General features: G+C 41.4%; 1 long non-coding RNA gene across 1 annotated transcript in view; it reads right to left on the bottom strand.

The window, feature by feature from the left end:
* Positions 1–26,065, bottom strand: part of LOC113629046 (uncharacterized) — a 301,835-nt gene that overhangs the window by 82,808 nt on the left and 192,962 nt on the right. Inside the window, exons 7-8 of the long non-coding RNA XR_003436346.1 lie at positions 9,280–9,393; positions 5,525–5,623 (exon numbers count right to left, since the gene is read on the bottom strand). This is a non-coding gene — a long non-coding RNA (uncharacterized LOC113629046). The remainder of the gene's footprint in view (positions 1–5,524; positions 5,624–9,279; positions 9,394–26,065) is intronic.

The following is a 26,065-nucleotide window of genomic DNA, read 5'->3' as shown; positions in this document are numbered from 1 at the left end:
TCAAAGGTGGTTCCAGGGTGTTGAAAACATGTAGATATGAATCGACAGTAGCATGAACCGAAATCGAGAGTCTGTGTTTTCTTTTTCTGTGGGGACAGGGAGGATACTGGGAAGAGTGAGGGGGACATGGGGTGGGAGTAGAAAGCCAGGTCACTTTTCGGCATATGGAACTGGGGTGAGTGGGAGACTGCCAAAAAGGAGCATTCAACTAACTATAGGAGAGTCCACGCTAGAGGCGAGGTTCCTAAACTTGAGCATAAAAATAGCCAGGAGATTCTGAGCTGGCTGAGGGTTTAAATAGGGACAGACCTGGAAAGAGAGACCCTACCAGGAGATATTCCAGTGGAGGTAGTGACATAGAGGGGAGAGCTGGGACCAAATAACTGGGGACAGTGGAGAGAAAAGAGATAAGAGTCTGCAGGACTTAAACCTGACAGGCAACCATATTTTTTGAGGAAAAGAAAGAGGAAAAGGAAAAGTCAGTAGAAGGTAAAGGAGGAAGCAGAAAAGGGAACAAAGTTCCCCTGAGTTGCTGCTACACGCTGGGTTCTTCACATATTCCGATGCATGGAAAACCTTGAGAGTGAGTATTATAGAAGCAAGGAGGAAAAGCACAGTCTAGGAGAGGCATCCTGGGCTTATGTAATGGAGCAGTGGGGAGGGGGCAAAAGAGGGGTTGTCAAGCCAAGTCCTGGTCAGGGCAGCAGCACCCAGACCTCGGCACAGCCCGAGAATGACGGGTCCCAATCTCTTGCATATTAGAGACGGTAGCAGACACTTTGCATGCCCTGCATCACACTCCCTCGCCTAAATTCATGCCTACCTCAAGCTCTCTCCTTCAGCCAGCTCTCTCTGCTTTTCAGCCTTAGGGCCTTTTCTGAAGCCGTAGGAGCTTCGCACAAGGAAAGCTCAGACAGAAGAGTTAATGCTCCCTTCCCCCAACCTGCAACTACTGAGAGACAAGAGTCCGTGGATCAGTGCCCCAGCCCCTTTCTGTATACAGACAGTGGATACCTCAATGATGCACTATGGTGATACCCTGCCTCAGTCTCCCCACGACCTCCCTCCCGTTTTCTGGGACTGGATCCCAAATAATTATCTACACTCAGTCTTTGAGACTCTACTTTCAGGAGAACCCAGACCAAGATGGATGAGTCAGCCTTGTGGTGGCAGACTAAGAAATGCGGGCAGAAACACGAGTGCATGTTTCCTTTAAAGCCCCCGAACGCTAAAGAAATAGCACAGATTTCTGCTCATCTCTGTAACGACGGAAGGCTGAGCTGCGTCCCGTGGGGCAGGCAGAGATGCTACTTTGGGTATGATCCACGGGCCCTCATTCATAAATCCTCTCTTGACAGGGTGAACAGGCAGTGCTACTTCTCAGGACTCTTTGTTGAAAACACAAACAGGCGTGGGTCCCGCCCACATCGTAGAGAAGGGCACTTCCCCCTCAGAGGGTTACCTTCCCCAGGATGGGGGCCACAGTCTGGAAGCCTGCAGCAGTAGGAAACCCAAGAAAGTGTTTTGTTTCACTGTCTGACTCATCCCCACAATGTTTTAAAAACCAAGGTAACTTAGCAGATGTGAAGCTTAATTGCAGTAGAAGGAGCTCAGCACTAAGTTTACACTAAGCACCTTCAGTCCTCTGTGTGCTACTGGCTGGTCCCACAGGCATCTGAGTCAGCAACGCCACTGCTAGCATATTTGGGAGAAGGGGCTTTTGTCTCAGTCCACTCCTGTGTGGGGTCCTGCAGCTGTGTCCTGTCCACTGCCTAGCTCCTGAGTATCTCTGTTCCACCTTGGACTTCTCTGATGCTCTTGCTGCCGTTCACCTCCCCCCGGACCTGCAAAAACCATCTGTCTTTAATAGTGACGCTTCCACTCTTGGGGTAAGGGTGGTCCTGGGAAGGTTAGGTAGCACTCCCCGTTCTCCCATCCCAGCTTGGACTCTAACCCACTGCATAATTCCCAGCCACATTAGCTGCAGCAGGTCACTGACCCTACCGAAGCACTGAGAAGATCACAGGGCATTTCAAAAGCCAGAATAGAAAACTGAAAGTGGAGGCCTGATGTCTCTATTCCCTGAGCACGTCAGCACTTGCTGGGCCTCTCTGCTCGCCCATGCTGCTCAGGCTCTATTCCTCCTCGGCGCCTTTCCTGCCCCGCCATCTCTCTCTCTCTCCTCACAGTGCTAGTTTCCAGACTCCAATGTTGGGCTGCTACCGAGACGTCCTTCTCTTTCCTTTTGAAAACCAACCAACCATCTTTTGGTAGAGGACACTCTTACCTGGGTTGCATGTTTTATTTTTTTTTTTAAGTTTTTCATTTAAGAAATTGCCTTAATACTTTAATAAATTAAATTGCCTTAATAAAGCAATTTTAACTCTTCATTGAGCCAACGTACTCCTTTCAAAGGAGACTCAGACTTTACATATCCACTGGACTATCTGAAGATTTTTCTTAAAGAAAACAGAGTGAGGTGGTATTACTTCAGCATGAATCAACACTCAGACATTCACCCCAACCTGGAGTTGATGCACTGTCACTATTCCATTCAACCCTCACAATGCCAAACACATCCTATACCACTTATAAAGGTTGTCAAGGTTTAATATTAAAAGGAAATAAAGTAAAACCTATGGCCCAAAAAGAGCGCATGGCATTCTCCACCCAGTGCTCATTCAAAGCTAGGGGTTGGATAGCTGCCTTAGAGGCAGAATGGTCTGAAGACCAGACATCTACACACGGATTTCCCTTCTGTTTTCTCCTTTAATCAACTGCAATAATTTTCAAATTTCAGTGTGGATAGAAATTAGAACACAAGGTTGTATGTTCTATGGCTGATATAAGGGCTTTTCAAGGATAATACTAAGTTTATATGATGTTCACGTTTGGTGTTGATTATAGAACCTAAAAATATCACTCCTAAGATGTGACTCTTCTGTTTGGAAAGCTTCCTTCAACAAGAATTCTGCCTTCAGGGACTTCCCTGGTGGCACAGTGGTTAAGAATCCGCCTGCCGGGCTTCCCTGGTGGTGCAGTGGTTGAGGGTCCGCCTGCCGATGCAGGGGACGCGGGTTCGTGCCCCGGTCCGGGAGGATCCCACATGCCGTGGAGCAGCTAAGCCCGTGCACCACAACTACTGAGCCTGCACTCTAGAGCCCACGAGCCACAACTACTGAGCCCACATGCCACAACTCCTGAAGCCTGTGTGCCTAGAGCCCGTGCTCCGCAACAAAAGAAGCCACCACAGTGAGAAGCCAGCGCACCAAAATGAAGAGTAGCCCCCGCTCACCACAACTAGTGAAAAAGCCCACATGCAGCAACAAAGACCCAACACAGAAAGAGAGAAAGAAAGAAAGAAAGAAGGAATTCTGCCTTCCAACTAGAATTTCTAAATGGCTGCAAATTTTTAAATGGTGGGGTTTTGTTGTTGTTTGTTTTTTTTCTTTTGTTTGTTTTTGTTTTTTTTCCTTTTTGGTCTCGCTGCCCTTGGAAAGAGAACTCACCCTTCGGGTCTGGAGTGTCCTGTTGAAAGCCACCCCTGACCCTCACATCACCACTTAGCTGTTTCTGTCTCTGGTGTAGATAGAGAAATGGGGAGTGGGGGACTGGCTTTCTTGCTAACCAGCTGAATGACTCGAGGCTGCAAAACCCAACACCGTCCATTTCATCTTGACATTTGAAAGCAGAGATCTCCTTGAGCCCATCACATATGTCCTGCATTTCCCAGCTTTATTTCGAGACCTATTTCATCTGTCGCTGTTTATACCTCTGCTCAGGTTCCTGGTAAATGGTCTGTTTCTGTCAATGACTTTTTCATCTATGTCAGGGAAAGGCCCATTAAACAAATCCAATGGGACAAGTTCAGAGAGTTTGTCAGTTCCTGTCACCTTCAGGTCTGGCTGTGCAGTGGAGCACAGACGCAAAACAGACTTGTCAAGATGGGCAGCTTCTTCTGGAAGAAGTTTATCTCAATGGAGAGAAACATGTGATGGCTGAAAAGCATCGAAATACCAGCACCTCCGCCTGGGAACAGCACAGGGGGCTGAAAAGAGCTGACTGCGAATAAAGTATCAATCCGCTGTGCACAGGAGGGGTGGGGGGACAAGGATACATATCCCAAATATGAGTGGGTGTTTGGCAAGAGGAAGCTGTCATTTCTAACATCAGTAATTATTTTCAACTTAATAATTGATAATTATTGATAAGAGAAGTGAAAGTATTTTATGTCTTACTTCTCTGAGGAGGTAGAAGAGAACTTCCACATGTTCCCATTGCAGAGTTGACTAAGCCCCTGTACCCTCAACCTCATATATTCGACCTCCCATCTTTCTGCAGCGAGTAAAAGGTCCCGGTAGCACTCTAAGCACAAATCTTCTTGTCCACTGGAGTCTCTTGCCTTATCGCCTTGTCAAGCACTCACTCCCAGAGTTGTCCTTTGCCTTCTGCATTATCTGTTCCTCTCTACTGGTCATTCCTTTCGGCTTAAACATGCTATCATGACTCCCATTAAAAAATCCAGTCTTTTAACCCCATATCCCCTTTGAATTGCCACCCATTTTTTTTTCTCCTTGCTTTTTAGCAAAGTTCCTTTCTCTACTTCCTGCTGCTCCCCTCGTTCCCTTAAACAACCTCAGGGAACAATTGTTGTTATCAAGGCCACCAGTGATCTCCACACAACCAAATTCAAGGACTCCGTTTCACAACATTTGCCCTAATTGGTTGCTCCATGTAAAATGTGATATAATACGTTTTCCTGCTTATCCAGTCATCATCTGCATCCCCACGCCACACACACACACACTGTAATATAAACAATTCTCATGGGAAAATAGCAACTTCGCTCCGTTTACCGTGTGTCCCCAGCTCCTAGATCACTGCCCCTGGCACATGTTAGGTCTTCGATAAATACTTGCTGAATAAATGCCTGAATGAACAAATCGATTGGTTTGGCTCTGCTGGTTATCTGGTTATTGGTAAGTAAGGGTAATAATTTCTTTGAGACATAACAGTAATTTCTTCAGCCTAATATTTTGCCATGGTCTGGGAATGTGATGTTGTTCACTCTCAGAAATGGAGTGGTGAGGCAAGAAAAGTGAAGCTGTTATGTATTGAGTGTCTACTATATGGCAAGCACTGGACTAGCCACTTTCATATACAATTTCTCCTTTACCCCTCACAATCTTATAAGACACAGGCTATTATTATCTTCATTTTGCAAATGAGAGAGGTAAATCAGCTTGTCCAAGTTTACCCAAACACGAGTCCAGCGGTGATGAACTCATGCAGTTTTCTAGTTCCTTTGGTGCTTAGATATTAAATGCTGTGAATTCACAGAAAACCAAAGCAACTGAGCTGATAAAGATATAAGTCAAAGCTTCCAAAGTAAAATATATATTCTTTTCGGAATATTTGTGGTGTTGTTTCTATTGTCAAAGAACATCAGAGTTTCACCTAAGTAAATAAAACAACAGAGCTCAAAGGGACTTTATTGCTTGTTTTCTTTCCCCAGCACACTCACCTGAGGCTTACAACCATTATCTATAGGATGCATGTAGTTGTAGAGCAGCCATCTGGTTAGGGGTGCCAGATAAAACACAGGATGTCCAGTTAAACTGAACTGCAGATGAAACACAAATAATGTTTTAGCCTAAGTATGTCCCAAACATTGCACGGGACATACTTATTCTCAAAAAATATTCATTGTTTATCTGAAATTCAAAGACAGCTGTGCTTCTACATTTTTATTTGCTAAATCTGTCAACCCTATATGTGGCAAATGTGTCCTTCCATGCTTGTCCCTCCACTCTGCCAGACAGTTTTATCAAGGCAACAGAAAAAGGAAAGAAGCAAGGGCCACTATGAAAAGACTTTGAAGCAATTAGAGCCAATGACTGCTGTCTTGCTTTTTATGAGGGAAGGCCTGGGACTGCTAGGAGATAAGTTTTGTAATAGTTTAGGTTTACCTCCAGACCCCTTTGAGCACCACCCTCTGCTTCTCAGGCCTTCTCTCTGCTGCTCAGAAACTGAGCAACTGTGGACAAATCCCTTATGTTCTCTAGCCTCATTTTACCCATCCACAAAATGACGGTAGTCTTAGGTGTTAGAGAGAAAAGAAAATAGGTGATGTGATGGGACTAACTTCTGTAGATATGATAGTTGGGCAAGATCTCAGTGAAGTTTTTTAACAGAAACTCGAATGGTTAGAAGAGAGCAGCCATGTTCTCCAAAGAAGACACAATACAGATGGCCAAAAGAACATGAAAAGATGCTCAACATCACTAACTATCAGAGAAATGAAAATCAAAACTACAATGAGGTATCACCTCACACCAGTCAGAATGGCCATCAACAAAAAGTCTATAAACGATAAATGCTGGAGAGGGTGTGGAGAAAAGGGAACCCTCTTGCACTGTTGGTGGGAATGTAAATTGATACAGCCACTGTGGAGAACAGTATGGAGGTTCATTAAAAAACTGAAAACAGAACTACCATATGACCCAGCAATCCCACTACTGGGCATTTACCCTGGGAAAACCATAATTCAAAAAGAGTCATGTACCACAATGTTCATTGCAGCTCTATTTACAATAGCCAGGACATGGAAGCAACCTAAGTGTTCATCAACAGATGAAAGGATAAAGAAGATATGGCACATATATACAATGGAATATTACTCAGCCATAAAAAAGAATGAAATAATGCCATCTGCAGCAACATGGATGGATCTAGAGATTGTCACACTAAGTGAAGTAAGTCAGACAGAGAAAGACAAATATCATATGATATCACTCATATGTGGAATCTAATATTAAAAATGATACAAATGAAGTTATTTACAAAACAGAAACAGACTTACAGACATTGAAAACAAACTTGCAGTTACGAAAGGGGAAACGTAGTGGGGAGGGATAAATCAGGAGCTTTGGATGAACATACACACACTATTATAAACAAGAATGATGACTAATGGAGACATACTGTATAGCACAGGGAACTCTACTCAGTATTCCGTGATAACCTACATGAGAAAAGAATCTAAAAAAGAATGAATACATGTATATGTATAACTGAATCACTTTGCTGTACACCTGAAACTAACACAACGTTGTACATCAACTATACTCTGATAAAATTAAAATATTAAAAAAAAGATAGACAAAGGAAAATTTCACTGATAAATCTTCTAACATTATGGCTTTATTCACAAAAATAAAAGATACTAGTACCAAGGAGGGGAAAAAAAAAGAAGAAAGCAACCATGAGAAGAGTGTGTGTGTGTGTGTGTGTGTGTGTGTGTGTGTGTGTGTGTGTGTGTTTATGTCTGTGCAACTACAGATAAGATAGAGGAGATGAGGGCTAGATGGGCAAACGAGTACCAAGTGTTTAATGGGGACGGAGGATTCCATACTGACCTGTCTTTTTAACAAAAATAAAAGGAACCAGATTCAGAGTAAAGTAAAAACTTGACAATGGGAGCAAAGCAAGACTAATCTATAAATCACATTCCCTGAAGTTGATTTAAGTGGTGAACAGAAATGCATGCTAAGTGAGGAAGAAAATATAAAAACTGGGCATAAACACAGCTTGAAGTTATGATCAAATTAAAGTTACAACAAATTTAACCCCATTGATACTTGACATTGTGTATCTGAAGAAGGGCCGTGCTACGGACTGAATTGTGTCCCTCACTTCAAGTTCCTATGTTGAAATCCTAACTCACAATGCAATGATATATTTAGAAAAAGAACCTTTATGGTGGTAATTAAGGTGAAATGAGGTCATAAGAGGGGTCGTAATCCAATAGGACTGGTAGTCTTATAGGAAGAGGAAGGGAGAAAGATCTTTCTTCCCAACTGCATGCGCTGAGGAAAGGCCACATGAGGACACAGCAAGAAGACGGCCATCTGCAAGCCAGGGAGAGAAGCCTCACCAGAACCCAACCAGGCTGGCACCCTGATCCCAGATTCTAGCCTCCAGAACTGTGAGAAAATGTATTCCCGTGTTCAAGCCACCCAGCCAATGATATTATTGTTATGGCAATCTAAGCAGACTAAGACAGAGTGAGAAATTAAAATATGTTTAGAGGAACACTCACACACCCATTTTAAGAGCCTTATTGTGTGAAAAGTCTACAGCTATTTAATATCAAGTAGAATATGGAGCGAGAAAGAGAAATGAAGTCAGTGAGATAGACAAAAACAACCTAGCAATTAATGGAATAAATAACCAGGAACGAAGCCTCTTTTCCAGCGTTGGGACCAGCCTTGGGTTTACCAGGTTCCCAAATGAAAGGAAATGATCGTGGGAGATCAGCCATCTCATGTGGAGGGCACAACTGAATGAGCAAAGGCAAATGTGCAGCACGGGGAGAGTACCCAGCGCCAGTTAGAAACATCTGAACTCTAACTTTGAAAAATTCCAAGACCTTTAGTATATTGATTCATCCATTCTCGTTATTCTTTCTCTTAGGTTTTAAAGAGAAAAAACAAGGCACAACCCCTTGTCCAAGGTTCATTCATTCAAGACTTCATGTCAGGGAATGGGAGTATTCAAGATTTAATGATGTGGAGATTCCTGCTCACAAAAATGCTCAGTTCTGTAGGAGAGATGTTCAGAAAATCTGAGCAATGCAAAGCCAGTTTTGCAAAAACATTGGATAAACAACTGTCATAAGACTGGATGGATGGATGGATGGATGGATGGATGGATGGATGGATGGGTGAATGGGTGAGACAGTGATTGTTACAGACGTTCACAGAAGGGCTAGAGTCCTGATGCCAGCCTCTGGCTGTGTTCAATCTATTTGAGCACAGGCATTGATCATTCTCTGACAAACTGATAACATCCTGTATATGGCTCCTCTACTATGAGCATCTAAGAAACACGAACATCTTATTTGCTTTTGTTTTCCCAAAAACCTAGCCTTGTCACCATGAACTGGGACTCTGACAATTCCATTGACTCTTGAGCTGTCTTGTTCTCCCTGTCACTACTGGGGGTCTGTTTAATGAACTCATTCATTTATTCATTCAATAAATAGTTAAGTGCTTGCTACATGCTATGTATTGTTCTAAGTTCTGTGGCTACATTAGAAAGCAAATGTGCTTATGTTCTGCTGAGAAAAAAAACAGAAAATAAACCAAAAAATAAAACATATAGTACATCAGAGAGTGATAAGTGCTATGGAGAAAAGTAAAGCAGGGAAGATGGACAGAGCAAGCCAGAGCGGGGCGGGGGGTAAGATGTTTAAAAATGTGCTCAGGGAAGACTCACCAGGAAGGTGACCTGTGAGCAAAGACCTGGAGGAGTTGGAGTGGCCCACACAGCTCTCTGGGGTAAATGTGCTCCAGCCAGAGGGAAGAACGAAGCTCAGATACCAGAGTGTGCCTGGAATGACAAGGAAAACAGTAGATGGACCATTGCATCAGGACAAAGGAAGGGGAAGACAGAGGATATAATGTCAGAAAGAAGAGGGGAAGGGAGAGTCCCATGGAGGGCCCTGTTGGCCCTGGTAAGGATTTTGGCTTTTTTTTTTAACTTTTGAATTAAAATGGTACAAACAAACTTATTTACAAAACAGAAATAGTCACAGATGTAGAAAACAAATTTATGGTTACCAAGGGGGAAAGTGGAGGAGGCAAGGGATAAATTGGGAGATTGGTACTGACATATCCACACTACTATATATAAAATAGAGAACTAATATGTATCTACTGTATAGCACAGGGAGCTCTGTTCTGTACTCTGTAATGACCTATATGGGAATAGAATCTAGAAAAGACTGGATATATGTATATGTATAACTGATTCACTTCGCTGTACAGCAGAAACTAACACAGCATTGTACATCAACTATACTCCAATAAAAACTAATTTAAAAAAAATTTTATTATTGAGGTATAATTGACATGCAACACTGTATTAGTTTCAGGTGTATAACGTAATGATTCAATATTTGTACACACTGTGAAATGACCACCACAATAAGTCTAGTTACCATCCATCACCACATTAAGTTACAATTTTTTTTTCTTGTGATGAGTACTTTTAAGATCTACTCTCTTAGCAACTTTTGAATATGCAATATAATATTAACTATAGTCACTATGCTCTGTTTTACACCCCCATGACTTATTTATTTATTTATTTTTGTTTTTGTTTTTGTTTCTGTTTTGCGGTGCGCGGGCCTCTCACTGTTGTGGCCTCTCCCGTTGCGGAGCACAGGCTCCGGACGCGCAGGCTCAGCGGCCATGGCTCACGGGCCCAGCCGCTGCGCGGCATGTGGGATCTTCCCAGACCGGGGCACAAACCCGTGTCCCCTGCATCGGCAGGCGGACTCTCAACCACTGCGCCACCAGGGAAGCCCAACTTATTTATTTTATAACTGGAAGTTTGTACCTCTTGATCCTCTTCACTCATTTCACCCACTCTCCCAACACCCCTCCCCTTTGGCAACCACCAACCTGTTCTCTATATCAATGAGTTTTGTTTTGTTTCATTTGTTCATTTGTTTTATTTTTTAGATTTCACATAGAAGTGAAATCATACAGTATTTGTCTTTCTCTGTATGACTTATTGCACTTAGTATATTACCCTCAAGTTCCATCCATGTCATTGCAAATGGCAAGGTTTCATTCTTTTTTATGGTTATATTCCATTGTATATATAGCTATACCTATCTATCTATCTATCTATCTATATCACATCGTCTTTATCCATTCATCTGTTGATGGACATTTAGGTTGCTTCCACATATTGGTTATTGTAAATAATGCTGCAATGAACATAGGGGTGCATATAACTTTTCAAAGTAGTGTTTTTATTTTCTTTGGATAAATACCCAGAAGTGGAACTGCTGGATCATATGGTAGTCCTATTTTTATTTTTTTGAGAAGCCCTTCATAGAGTTTTCCATAGTGGCTGCACCAATTTACTTTCCTATCAACAGTGCCCTGCGTTTCCTTTTTTCTACATCCTTGCCAATACTTGTTATTTCTTGTCTTTTTGATAATGTCCATTCTAACAGGTGTGAGGTGATATCTCATTGTGGTTTTGATTTGCATTTCCCTGATGATTAGTAAGAGAAGGTGGTGACTCCGACCAGGTGTTAGTGGCAGAGGTGGAGAGAATATTAGATTTTAAATATCTTTGGGGAGTAGAGTCGATAGGACTTGCTGGTGGTTCGGGTGTGGGGTTTTAATGAGGAGACTTCCATTATGTTCCCAAGCACCCTTGGTATAAATAGTGGCTTGCTACATGGCATCTTCTGCTGAGGGCCCTCCTTTAACTGATTGGTTGGCCCAGTTTGAACTGGGATCCTTCCAGCCCCACAAGTCCCTTTCCCACCTCCACAATCATAACTGTGATTAGGATTGATGGTCTCCCCACCCCTACAGCCTCCACTGACCTGTCACCCTTTTTTTTTTTTTTTTGCGGTACGCGGGGCTCTCGCTCTTGTGGCCTCTCCCGTTGCGGAGCACAGGCTCCGGACGCGCAGGCTCAGCGGCCATGGCTCACGGGCCCAGCCGCTCCGCAGCATGTGGGATCTTCCCAGACCAGGGCACAAACCCGTGTCCCCTGCATCGGCAGGCGGACTCTCAACCACTGCGCCACCAGGGAAGCCCGACCTGTCACACTTTTTGCCAAGCCCAGCCCAGGGTCCATCCTATAACTCTCCATTTCCTACCTCTCCTTGCCTGCATTTAGGTTCCCATAAGAATGGAAAATATGGGTCTGAAGGAAGAAAAGGCTCTATCTAGATGAAAATGGGTCCAAGTGGGGAGAGCAATTCCAAGCCAGGATAACTGTTAAGGGAAAGCATTGGACCATGTACTGTAGCCCTGAGACGATCAGAACAGCAAGACCAGACATTGAAAATCAGCACCTTTCTAGTTTTCTACCCACCATCTGTTTTCAGATTTCAAGGCATTTGGGGTCAAACTGAGATGTCTGCAGTTGCCATCTGAGAACAAGAATAGATAAAATATCTAAAGAGAGTGGCTCTTGCAAACTGTTCATCTTACTCATGATAGTTTAAGCAACAAAGAAAAGAAGGGACAAAAGAGAGAAAGGAAGAAAGAACAAAACAACAAAAAAAAGAAAGATTGGTTCTTTCCCATTAGCTATTTTATAGAAACCAGCAACGGGTTATAACCACATACTACACTATTTACCTAACTTTCAAAAAGAATCCAAGCCATCAACCCCCTGTATACTATCTTATGATTTAAATCAGGACATTTTTTATGGCAGCAATTAAGAACTCCTCTCAGAGAATGAGGCTGAGCCTGCTAAGTCTAACCAAATCATTTTTTTAGTATTAAAACATACACTGCATAAATACTTTGGAACACAGTTGATGCAATATATCCTGACTGCTTTTCAAATTCCTGATCAGGATTTCCAGACATTCAGAAATGCCGGGGGTGAGGATGGGGGGCTGCGGGCGGGGGGGGGGGTGCTATGTGCACGTGTTGTCATTTTAAAGGATCCAATGCTATAATTCTCTCATGTGGAAATTTTCCACTGACTTCAGATTTGCTAGTATGAACCACCAGATCCTCAAAGATTGTGCTAGGGCAATTTGGAGGCATACTTCCAACCTCCTGGTGGAATAAATTATAATATGCAATGAAGTAGTTATTTTCTAGGGCTTGTTGTGTTTTTATCCCTCCCACAAACAAAATGCAAACCATCACAAATTAAATAGATTCCTCAAGGTCTGAAGGAGGCTTCTCAGGCTGTTTTTTGTACACTCCGTGGCATGTCGCAACAGATGTTAAAGGGCCAGCCCCAAAAGGAGACTGTTTTAGAGATAAGATGTGAAATGGAAGCAGGGGACTTGCAGGTTTTCCCCTCAAGAGATTTTGATAATGAAGTGACATGGTGGGTGAGCATCAATCCCAGCCCCTTCCTAACCTCTTTGTGTGTCTCCCTCTGAGGTCTTTCAGTTCCCAGAGTAGCAGGTTCAACAGAATGTTAGCTCCCTAGAACCCACCCATTTTTCCCCCCACCTTAATTACTGAAAGAATCTTTTCAAACAGCTATTATGTTGAAGGACTCTTCCACCAGATGCTACGCTTCACCTATGTCCCTGAGGAGTACCTCTTACCTGTTTTTCCTACAGAGGCTGAAGTGGTTAGATTCACTGTCAAGTAGAGGAGGTGGCACTGCTCCTGATATGTTGAATTTGTGGAACTGAGACTTGGAACTCAGAACTCTGAAACTGCATCTGGACAGCACCTCCACACACGGCTCCCTCAGACCCTCACAGAGGCGGGCACGGGGCCCGTGAAAGTCATAATGTCTCCATATGCCTGCCGGCTCTAGCCTTCATTTATGAACAAAAGATATCACTCCTGATGACCAGCCTCCCTTTCATACTGTATACTGCACATAATTTGGAGGTCATAAGACTGGGGTGGCCCAGGGACACCTGAAATAGCTCTGGGCAAGTCCCTCCCTCATTCACATTTGCCACCATCTGTCCAGCTCTGGTCCTGACCCTCTCTTTACCCTGCTTACCAGAAACACAGGATGGTGGTTGGGTTTGGGGGTGTCCATCCACTCACACGCCATTTGTAGGATCTGCCCCTGCCTAAGGCCACTGCCTCAGGGCCTGTTCTAATGTCTATGCTTGTGCCTAATGAGAATGTGCATAACAGATAGCTTATTCAAAACCTAAAATCTAGTTAGTGTGGCAACAGGAATTAATAGGCTCCATATTCTTTTACCTACCTCTGGCTAGAAATGATAACTGAAGCCAGAAGTTACAAGCTTCAGTGAGCAGATTAATGAGAAAACTTGAAAGCTTGGGAGGCAGTCAACACAGGTAGTTTGAGTAGACAAATCTTTCAGTTAGACATTACATCTTGATAAATGGTTAAGGAAATTATTATTGAATATTTACATACCAGTTACCATAATGTAAGCTGCATCAATCCATTGTCTGTACTTAAAGGTTCTGCCTAAGCCTATCTCTTACTGCAAAGAGATTTCTTGTGATATTAAAAAGTTTGTTTTAAGAGTTCTAAGAACTGTTATGGCTTTGAAACTATAAATGTTCACTATGGGAAACTACATATGTTGTGGTTTGTAGTAGAAAACAGTGTAGGTTTACTTTTCTAATCTATGTTGGTCATTGGAGGTTGATATAAACCACCAATCTTGTTCACTGCTCTCAATCTAATGTACTTAACCACTGTAAAAGGGCTGTGCTATATCTCTTAAAATTAAAACATAGCTAAAGGCATTTCTGCTCATAAAGATTTATCTTACAATTATAATTAAGGTGTTGATAACAGTATATCTTTTAAACAGAATGAGAACAAGATACGGCACGTTAGTAACAAGATTCTAGGGATCCTATTGTTTTCATTTCAGAAAAACTCTGTCTTCTACATTTAGTCTTTAAATAAACATGTAGGTAAGTTGAAAAAGGAAAAGACAGTCACTCCAACGGTAATTTTCATGACAACCTGATTAAGATGAGAATATGGGCGGGTGGGACTGTGCACAAAAATACCTAACACAGAGGGTAGCCTATGCGAGGGGATTGATAAATGCAGACTGAATCTGACGTGCAACAGTCAAAGTTCCTTTATACTAAAGTTAGTCTAATCCTAGAGATAGAGGTTACCAACCACATCCTCTGGAATGTTATCTAACCCCACCCCAGTCCTAAAATTTCCTTTTTATCCTCAAGAGGAAGCTATGGAAAGGCGGTCTACCATGTGAGGTGTCCCAAGAAGAGGAGAGGTGCGCTGTTTCTTCTCCAACTCACATCACCTCTCTTTGTCCCTACAGGAGCCTTTCCCAGGTCCCATTGCCATGAGCCTGGTTTACGATGCTTGTGCTGCCTTTGTGAGTACCTTCCTCTTCTTGAATCAGCGATCATCAGTCCACAGGCATTCCCTACCTCCCGAAATTTTCATACCTGTCCTGTAGAGCCACAGATGTGCTGCCCAGATTCTCCTTCAAGGGAGGATTTGATGGGATAGCTGGCAGCAGTCGTGTGCCAGCTGCCAGCTGTTTTGGGGTCTGCCTCAGCTGCAGAGACCCTCCTCCCCGAGGTCACACTCTTTCCCGACAGCTCACAACCCTTGCCTGAGACAGCTGCCCACCTGAGCATGACTCCAATGGGCACTATTCACTCCAACACTCCTGGTGAAATTGGCCCAGGCCTTTTGGGCCTGCATCACAGTTGGGCTTCGTCCTCTGCCCAGTCTGCTCCCGGTTCCTCCCCTCTACAGGTGTTGAACCCAGTGAGCGTATTGCTCTGGAAACTCCAGCTCAGTTTCTGTTTCTGGAGAGTCCAACCTGAGATGGCTGTTACGTATTTCAATCCCGTCATGAGATTACTGCCAAATGATCAACCTGACAAATTCAGGTGAAGGGAGAGGAAAGTCTAGAAGCTCATTAGCCTACATCAGTGGTTCTAAATATTTTAGCCTTTAGAAATAGAACCCTTTCTTCAAATGATGAAACCATAAAGCAGAATCAAGTGGGGCATCTCAGTTGAAACTTCTGTGGCAGGCCACAGAGTCCTAGAGAGATGAAAATCAATGGACCGAATAAATCCGTGGTTCCCAACCCGCATCAGGCATCAGAATCCATTGGGGACATTTAAAAGATACAGATATCTGGCCCTTACCCCTGAGATGCAGTTTCAATGCTGTAAAAGTCCTTCGGGTGAATCTAAGAGACAGCTTGGGCTGAGAACTCATGAACTCTAAGGCATTTTTACCCTCTGCAGGTCTGTCATCCAGAACACAAGATGGCCCTTTCTCCAGTATAAACATTTAATACAAGGTCTCTACCATCCAAGGCTAAAGAGCCAATCTAGCTTTTATATTAATAGAGGGATTTATTTTTAATTACTTATTAATATCACTGGCTATAGTCTCCTCCAAAAATCAAACAAAAGAAATGACAGATGAGCTAATGTCCCTTCTGACCTCCCTCCACCCCAGCATAAAAGGGCTTCTCCTAATACTCCTGGATCCCATTTTTCCTCTGCTGCCATATACGTCCTAGAACTCCTAGGACCCACAGGCCCCAAAGCTCCCCAAAAGAGAAGACGCTGTCTAACTATGGGGAGATCCCTCGCTGGCCTTACCTGCCTTCCCGGGGGCCAAATCCACAGGAAGCTTCAGTAGGACTCCTGGCTTTGTTGTCATCCAAAACCCCATTTAAAGAGTCAAATTGCATTTGTTCTCGTTTACCCTCCTGAAGCTGGAGACAGATGCACAGAGAATTCTTCTCAATTGGCTGTCCTGACTTTCACCTTTTTTATAGCAAATTTTCATTTTCTATCGTTCTCAAATATATATATGTTGGCCCTATGTTTATTCTCCCAAACTACCTAAAAATTGGTACGATTGAATTTCCTCTGGTTGTTTGTAAAAGAGCACCCACTTTTTTTTAGAATTTGGTTGCTTCTCTTTATAGATGCCTTTTTGAATACTTGATCTTCAATGTTTTTTTTTTTGTTTTTTGTTTTTTTGGTTAAAGTTGATAGCAAGTGTTAAAGTAGTTTGTACAATGCCTAAGATTATTCATGATCAACTGGTACTCAAGGATCCTTCAATTTTTGGTCAACTTATAATTTCCACTCCATTTAGTGCTAGGAAAATAGGAGTTTCCTTTTGCTAAGAGTCCCTCTCTTAGGAAACCTGGATATACCCACTGATCTCATCTCCAATTTGATCACAACACTGATGCGAGCAGAATTGTGAGAATAGAGTCCAGTAAAATCGTTTTGATTCTAAAGAAACAACATATGCTGAACATCTAATACCCTCCCTAGATATATATATATGCACTTACGTATATGTTCATAAAGAATATAAGGTATTATTTTGTGGGTACTATATAAAAGTGCTAAATATATATATACACACACACATATATTTCAGTAATTTATACTCAACAGTATATAAATATCTGATTCATTTTAAAAAATAAATATTTATTGAAATTAATATACACTAAGAGAAAGGCACAAGTCGTTAGTGTATAGCTCAAAGAATTTTCGCAAGGTGAACATTCCCCCAGTAACCAGCACCAAAATCAAGAAATAGGATATTACTATCACCAAAGAATCCTGCCTATGTCCTCTCCCTGTTTCTAGGCCCCAGTCGCTAACCTAAATGTATCATCTTATATTAGTTTTGCCTGTTTGTGTACTTTATGTCAATGGAATTACACAGAGTGTGTTCTCTTGTGTCTACTTTCTTTCAATATTATCCTTGTAAGAGCCATCCATGTTTTGTATGGTAGCAAGAGTTTGTTCATTTTCATTGATTGAATATAAGAGAAATCATTTACTCATTCTACCACTGATGGACATTTGTTTGGGGGGTGGGGAGTGCTATTATGAATACATTTGCCACCCACTCTCTTATACATATGTATGTATGTATATGTATTTTGGCATGTGTATGTAAGCATTTCTATTGAGTACGTGTCTGGGAATGAAATTGCTAAATGATAAAATATACATATATTCAGCTTGGTAGATACTGCCAAACACATTTTGAAAATGATGGCACCAATGTATATTCAGAAGTATATGAGAGTTCCAGTTGTTCCACATCTTCGTCAACATTTGGGGTTTTTTTGTTTTTTGTTTTTCTTTTTTGCGGTACGCGGGCGTCTCACTGCTGCGGCCCCTCCCGTTGCGGAGCACAGGCTCCAGACGCGCAGGCCCAGAGGCCATGGCTCACGGGCCCAGCCACTCCGCGGCACGCAGGATTCTGCCGGACCAGGGCACGAACCCGCATCCCCTGCATCGGCAGGCGGACTCCCAACCACTGCGCCACCAGGGAAGCCCAACATTTGGTATTTTTTTGTCAGTCTTGTTATTTTCATTCTAACCATCCTGGCAGATAAGTAGTGGTATCTCATTATGGTTTTAATATACCTTTTCCCTGAATATTAATAAGGGTGAGCACTTTTTAATAAGTTTATTGGACATTCGGATATCTACTTGTATGAAGATTTCATTCAAGTCTTTTGCCTATTTTAAAGCTTCAGTTAATTAAGACAAGGTGTATTGGCATAAGGATAGACAAATAGATCAATAGAAAAGAACAGAAATTCCACACATATACTATCCCTTGATTTGAAATAAAGCTGGAAGTGATAAAAAGTGGGGAAAAATGTTTCTACAGTAAATCATGTTGGGTCAAAAGGATATTCATATGGAAAAATATACATTTTAACCCCTACCTCACATCATAATCAAAAATAAATTTTAGGTAGACTGTAGATTTCACTGTGAAAAGTAAAACAATAAATTTTTTTAAGAAAACAAAGAATAATATCTTAATGACCATGCCGAGTGAAAAGATTTCATAAACAGGATATAAAAAGCTCTAAGTATAAAGTGGTAAATTAAAGTACTTTAAATTTCTGTTTATCAAAAGGCACCATTAAGAGAGTGAAAAGGCGAGCCACAAAAGATACTTACAAGAAATATATTGGGTCAGCTAAAAAGATTGTTTGGGTTTTTCCATAACATCTTGCAGAAAACCCAAACAAACGAATTTTTTGCCAACCCAGTATTTAACAAAAGACTCATATCTAGAACAGATTCTGTTAACTGTTGCATATTATTCCATAGTATGTATGTCATAGTTTATATTTATCCCCTAGTTATGATCATTTACTCTGTTACTAATAGTTCACTATTTTAAAACAGTGTGGTAATTAATACACTGGTACATCTTTGAGTGTTTCCCTAATGAACTACCCAGAAGTAGATTGCAGAGTCATGAGATAAAGCAGGGTTTCAAGCCACAAAGGCCAATGGAAAGATTTTTTTTCCCAGATGGGGGTTTTCTCCCATTTTGCAAATCTCACTCGGAAACTGTCTGCACTCTCTTGGCCGGGGCCCTGCCCAATTTTTTCTCCTTGAGGAGAAGACAAGAATTCTGATGAGGGGGGATAAAAGGACATAAGAAAATGTTTAGACAAGAGAGCTTTCCAATATTCTCTCAAAGACCTTCTTCTTGGCTTCTCAGCATTCTGAAAGAAATTATATTTATGACGTAGGTATTGACTTGAGCAGTATATCTTGTATGTCAATGATTAGTAAGTATCCTGAGGTCTTTTGAAATAAGGAACTTATCAAATACAAACTTCAACTAAATGATACGTTTTTTTTGGTTCCTAAGGAGGGATTGGACATCTCTGTATTTTCAGCATTATTTACTGAAAGTATTTTTCAAATACATATCAATCTACTTTCCTGCTTTGGTAAGTACAATATCCTGACTACAGTTGATTATTTCTTTACAGGTATAAAATCTTAAGATACTCATGATCATAATTTGAACATTAATCTCATCATACATGGCATTGATATAGAAAGTGTCCCTGGCACATTTTGCCCTAGAGTAGACTATAAATTTCTTAAAGGCAAGGACTACATTCAAATTCTGATTCTGTCAGGTACAAGGTTTGTGTTCTTGAGTGGGAGTATCTGATTCCCGCCATTCCCATCTGCAAGCCGGAAGAGACTGCCTAACACACAGTTAGGTTGTTGGAAGAAAATAAGTTCCTAGTATATAGTGGCATGGCACATAGTAGGACTCAGTGAATGTTCCTTTCACTTTTCTGAAATAATTTTTTCCCAAATTAAATTTAAATGAGTGTAGATGAGAATGAATATTTTTTTATACTGACGCATAAAGGATAAGAAATAAGCCTAATATAATTTTTTGCCTTGTGAATTCCATCTCATTTGAAAGTGAGGTGGCACAGAGAATTCCAGCATACTAAGATTTCTAATTATTTGGTTCCCATTAGTAATCAGGCAAACCTTCAGGCAGGCAACTTGGCAAAATGTGTCACATTTCCTTTGCCCCAGCAATCTCACTCTACTAGGTTAACCTAAGGAAGTAATTGAGCATGAACAAAGAATGAATGAACAAGGATATTCACTGTAAGATTGTCTATAATATTAAAATATCAAAAACCCTAAATCCTCATCAATAAGAGATGGGTAAAACACATTTTAGATTATCCATACAGCAAAATATTATGAAATCTTGAGAAATAACAATATAGCTTCATATTTATAGATGTATAGGACGCCCACAAAATCTTGTCGAGTGAAAAAAGCCAATTACAAAATAGTGTATATTAAACACTTTATTCCATTTTGGTCAAAAAGTGTGTATCTGTATGTACGTATGCATAGAAAAAAAGTCTTGAAAAATACACACCAACATGCTTATATGTGGTAGGATTATGAATGATTTTCTCTTTCTTCTTAATACCTTTGTGTTTTACTGTATCCTTTTACAATAAGTATGCACTATTTCTATAATCAAAAAATACTAAGGCGACTTTTATTTTGAAAAATTTTAAAACTTAGTTGCAGAAAAATGCCAACTGATAACTCTGTACTAAAAAAATTATAAAAACCCCTCTCTCTATGGATCTTATCTCATTCATCCTCAAACAGAAGGGAGAAGTTTCATTATTGCTGTATGTAGCAGGGTTTCTCAACTTTGGCACTATTGACATTTTGGGCTGGATAATTCTTTGTCGTGGGACATTATCCGGTGCTTTGTAAGATGTTTAGCAGCATCACTGACCTCTATTCACTAAATGCTAGTAACATACATCACTCCATCCCCACCAAGTTATGCAAAAATGTCTCCAGATATTGCCAGATGTCACCTAGGGGCTAAACTGCCCTGGTTGAAACTCAATGCTCTAAGGAAACTGGAGACCTGGTTTAAACCCCATGTTTGTTACTTACTAGTTGGGTGACTCAACTTCTCTGGGCTTCCATTTCCTCATGACTATGTCATCTTTAAGATATCTTTGATCTTGAAACCTATAGTTTTATGGGTTTGCAGAAAATCAATGGATCCAAAGGGAAAGTGGTTGGTCCAGAGTTACGCAAAAAGCCAAAAGTACAGGCAGAAATGTAGCTAGGTCTCCCGACTGCAATCATGCCCTTATCCGTTCATTTGTGTGACAGATATTTACTGAGCGCCTACTATATCCCAGGCACTGTTAGGCACTGGGAAACAGTAATGAACAAGAAAATGAGATCCTTGCTTTTATGGAGCTTACCTTCTATTGAGAGAAGCAAACGGTAATCATGTAGGGTAATAAAAAGAAACATTTTAGATAAGTGACATTAAATAGGTAACATGGTAATGGATGGCCACTGGAATGGTGTTAAGGAAAGCAAGCAACATTAGATAAGGTGGCCTGGGAAGACCCCCAGAGGAGTTGATACTTGAACTAAGATCTGAAAGATAATAAGGACAGAGCCAAGCAAAATTCAGTGGGAAGAATGTCCTAGTCAGAGGGAATCAAAGTGCAAAAGCAGTGAGATGGAGAAGAGCCTGGAACTGTGTTAATGATATTTAATAGCAATTCGTACATGACAGAAGATTACAAAGGAAACAATGTCAACCTATATTATTAGTAACATGGAGAAAAGGTAAGTGGAAAAGTAATCTCTAATTTTTCCATAGTATCAGTAGAATGATTATAGTAGAAATTAAATCCAGAAAAAGCCTTCACATCGTGCCCTTCCTCAATAATGCAATTGAAAAATTGTGTCTGGGGAAATTCTGGAAACAAATGTTCCCCAAAGTTCACCAATGCCTTCCTATCACCACTTAGTACTAGAAGGGGGGTGCCAAAAAGTGTCTACTGAATCGCTAAAGCAATAACTGGAGGGGATAATCTTTTTGGTGGTTGGTATGCTCAGGGGGAACGGGTCCAGCAGATTAAATGATAACTAGATTTAGTTGACAATTTGCTTTGAGTAAAATGTCGGGCTTGTAAATAATTTAAAAATAGCCTGTCATTCAACTGAAGCGTGTCCTTTAAGAAATTTTAATCGATGCAAAACACATTTCTCAAACACAAGCCTCTAACCCCTGTGAAACCAGCTATCGGTCTAAACAAAAAGCTGTAACACACACGGTCAGGAGAGTGTGTGCAATGGTTATGAAGGAGAGTGAATTGAGCTACAGCCCCAGAATCCAATATATGACAATATCCTGCAACTGAGGAATTAGTTATTTTGACAATATGTAATGTGGAAACACACCACTTGTTCAGCTCTCTTTGCTCAAGGGCACAGAGAAGCTGAGGTTTCAATCCATTCATCAGAAACAATCAACATGCACATAAACTCTGCATTTTGGCTGCAAATGTGTTGTCTATTTGTTGTATTTGTCAAAAGCTCAGCATTACAGAGAAGGAAAGAGGGAAGGAAAGGTGGAGGGAGAGAGAAAACATAATAACTCTGAAATTAGGGTATATGGTCACCTTGAGAAGACAAACTCAAGGACAAAGAGGTATAGCACAGGATTTGGGGGTGGGGGAATCTCTCCTGACTCTCACGCTGTCAGTAAGCTAAGCTCAACTCCTTTCTACCTGGTCATCCATGTTGAAATGGGGAAAAATAGAGATTATTCCAAATGCGAGTGGAGCAGATAGCCGCCTTTTCCAGGCCTGCTGCTTTCCCTGGGGACAGCAGGAAGCAAAGGCAGTGGCTGCGCCTCCTTTGTGCTCCTTCCCAGAGCTGCCCAAACCCACACTGCTGGGTCACATGGCCTGGTGGCCTTCTCTGACTCAGCTGTTCTTTTCCCGTAGAACTTTTTATCAAAGGAAACCAATCACTGTTCAACCCACAGTGCCAAGGAGATGCAGCAGCAAAACCCCAAGGACAATAAAAAGTTATGTTTCTTTAGACTGAAACTCCTGGAGAAGATTTTTTTTTTTTCCCCTGCTTAGATCTGGAGGTCTTTGCTTTCTTCTTCTTTTTCTTTTTTTTCTTTTTTTCCAAATATTGAAATAGATTATGAAGACATCATCCCAGCATGGTAGCTCCAGTTTAGGAAAGAAACCAGCACCAGGACACCTCTAAGTGTTTCACTGAAGTTGGCTTGATGTTTGTTTTTAATGAATTGATAATCATTGATTATCAAAACATATATGTGTTGATTTTATCCCTTAAATCGTAGATACGAAATAATCTGCAAAGCTGTTAATTCTCGATAGATTTAAAGATAATAGATAATAATGCATTATTCATAAATGTTGTACAGCAGGATATCCATTATACAACTGTTAATCTCCAGCAATATCATTTTCATATTCATCTGTTATGATTTTATTTAAGCCAGATTGTCAAAATTTTTTGAAGTGTTGATTTTTAAAATCTGCCCTTATAAGACATCAGTTCCTCCTCTCAGTCTAATGCAGCCATGGAGACTGCATGAGGTTACAGTTTCCTCCCCTCCATGCCTGGCCCAGTTTACACATAGCCACACTCACAAAGACATGTGTACATGCTGCTTAGCTGTGCCATTGACGTTGAATGGTTTCCAGCCTGTCTTTGTCCCAAGGTCAACCAGAATTAAGCCCCACTTTTTGTCTTCATGTAGGACGTTTTCGTCATTGGTAAGCTTATTTAAATTCCTTTGCAGATATTGAACTAAATCTGCTCAGGCTGTAGCCTCCTGGGGCCTTTCACTCAGGGCTAAGTATAAATAAATACTCATATAGGACAGCCTTTGATGAAACATTAAAGATGTCTCTGGTTATATGGTTTCTAGATTCTCTATTTTCTCTATGAAAAATCCATGGTGGTAGAGAGAACCTTAGCCACAGGAAGGGAATAGATTTCTAAATTGCTGCCTATGGACCCTCTGGGACTTAATGGCACAGGGCAAAGAAGCAGCTGATCTTGGCAAAGGAAGCAAGTTAAATAAAATTAGCCACTAAATCATCTCCCCTTAAAATACCAGCTGTCAACTCCCTCCAACATTTATGAATTTGGGGGCATGTTACTGTCATATTGTGTCTCACCCAGGACAAGTAGCATTGCTCCTTTCACTTGGGAAAGCATCCCTAGTTCCCCACACAGAAGAGGCTAAAGCAAAGGGTTTGACTTTTTTCTTTCACCCCCCTTTCCCTGTCACATGTACAAGAAAGAACCCAGTCCAGGCCAACCAATATTTATTTGCTCTAATGATTGGAATTGTTGCTTGTTTTTAAAATACGCTCCCAGTCATCCCTTCAAAGACTGGGACTGCTGGTTCCTACAGAAGATTATGCACGTGCCTTTTGGGAACTACCATCTGCTCAAAAAAAGTGAATATGCTGATGGAGATGGAGGATGGATCTGGATGAGCAGAAATAAGACAAAGGTGGGAATGTTGCAGATCTGCGGGGGGTACTGTATCCCTCTCCCATAGCTCACCAATGGGATCAGACCTCTGCAGCTTCCGGAGAGAGTCTGGTGGCACTTGGCACGGACGCTGAAATTTCAAGGTAGAGCTCTCCATGCAGGTGAAAACGGGAGACCTGCAATAACAGCTAAAAAGCTAACCTTAGCCAGACACTGCACTAATTGCTTTAAAAGTATTAGCTCACTGAATGTTCAGAACAACTGTCAGCATGGATAATACTACAGCTGCATTTTAAAAACGAGCAAACTGAATAGTTAAGCAGTTGGCCACACTCCTGTCCTGGGAAGAAGCACCATGTAGCCTTGTAAGCAGTATGAGGCACCCTCCCTCCACTCGACATGAGGGCGACCAGCAAACCACAGTCACCTCCTGGCCTCAATCATTCCTCCCAGGAAAGCATGTGCTTCCAGCTGCACAGAGATCCTTCCAGGCTTGTGCGAGTCCTTGAATCATTGCTAGGCAGGTCCTCTACGGAGAATCAGCTGGAATCACATGGGAATCACAAGGCTCACAAGGGAATCTTAGGAGAAAACACTGTGATGAATCTTACAAAGTCCTTCTCCTTACACCTTCACACACCTTTTTGAAACCAGAGGGAAGAACTTGAATGAGATCAAACACAGACTAGCTATTTTACTCTTAATTTCTACCTAACTACATCTTTTGGCTGGAGCCCAGGTGAAATTCCTATTACACTTTATAGGAACAAAACCATGAAGCTTTTCTCTTATGTTTTTGTTGCTTCTAAACAATAAAAAGAAATCTTACAAAGCAGAGTCCATAACAGGCACTTAAAGACCATATGTTGGCTCATTAAAATAGTAAATTTTTTGTTATCATTTATTTAAAAATACATGAAGCTTTTCCACTGTGCCTGGATAAGAACTCTGTATAATCCATAGAACACCACGATCTTTACCATTCCAAAAACATGCGAAATATCAGAATACAAACAGGCTAAATCCATACTCCACAAACCAATTAAAGGACCTGAAGGGAGTCCTTTAAGTTAAGGACTCCCTGAAGGAAGTGAGCCAGAAAAGCTGGTACAATTCAGGCTGGAAAAAAAATCTACTTTTTTACTCAAGTATAATAAAAATTATAACGCTTTACTCTTTTTACTCTTGTAAAGAGCTTTCCAATGATATTATTTTGCTTGAGCTTCACAAGGCAACAAAGGGAGTTGTGGTCATCCACATTTCCAGATTTAGGCCGGCTAAGTGACTGTCCAAGGTCATAGTGAGAAGTGGAGGGAACTCAGGCTGTATATGGCCAATTATTTGACTAATCCAAGAAGATGGAAGTCATCGGGATTTTTCTGCTTGAATTTTTATCACAAGAGCTGGTCGCTGAGACAAATGAAAATACACACTCATACGTGGCCTTTGCCCTCGACTCCATCTGGGCCCAGATGGAAGTTATGTGCACATATGTCTGCACTCCTCCGGCCACATCTCCAGTTACCCCATAGGAGGTGAAGATAGATAGGGGAGGACAGAGCCTCAAGAAGGGCTCCTTGAAGAAAAGTAGAGAAGAGCACTGATAAAGCAGGGAGATTTCCCTCCACCTTCCCCTCCTGGGGTGGAGGGGTCTGTCTCTCCTCTAATGGTGCTTCTTTCCTCACTAAATTACCATGCTAGGCACGTGAAGACACCACAGAAGGGTTTTCCATAAATTCGAGTTTAAAGGGGATAATACTTCCTGTTAAATCATTAAATCATTCTTTACAAGACATCTTTACAATTTCAAGCCATTTTCCCAACTAGAGCTGCATAGTAAATTAATTATTGTGTTAGTAATTCATTGGTGAGTCTTGTAAATAT

This window comes from Aethalodelphis obliquidens, unplaced genomic scaffold (genome assembly GCF_003676395.1).
Source record: "Aethalodelphis obliquidens isolate GAN/ISIS:26980383/991018 unplaced genomic scaffold, ASM367639v1 scaffold2, whole genome shotgun sequence".
Classification (NCBI taxonomy): domain Eukaryota; kingdom Metazoa; phylum Chordata; class Mammalia; order Artiodactyla; family Delphinidae; genus Aethalodelphis; species Aethalodelphis obliquidens.
Note: the sequence above shows the minus strand (reverse complement) of the source record. Positions and strands in the feature narration are given on the sequence as shown.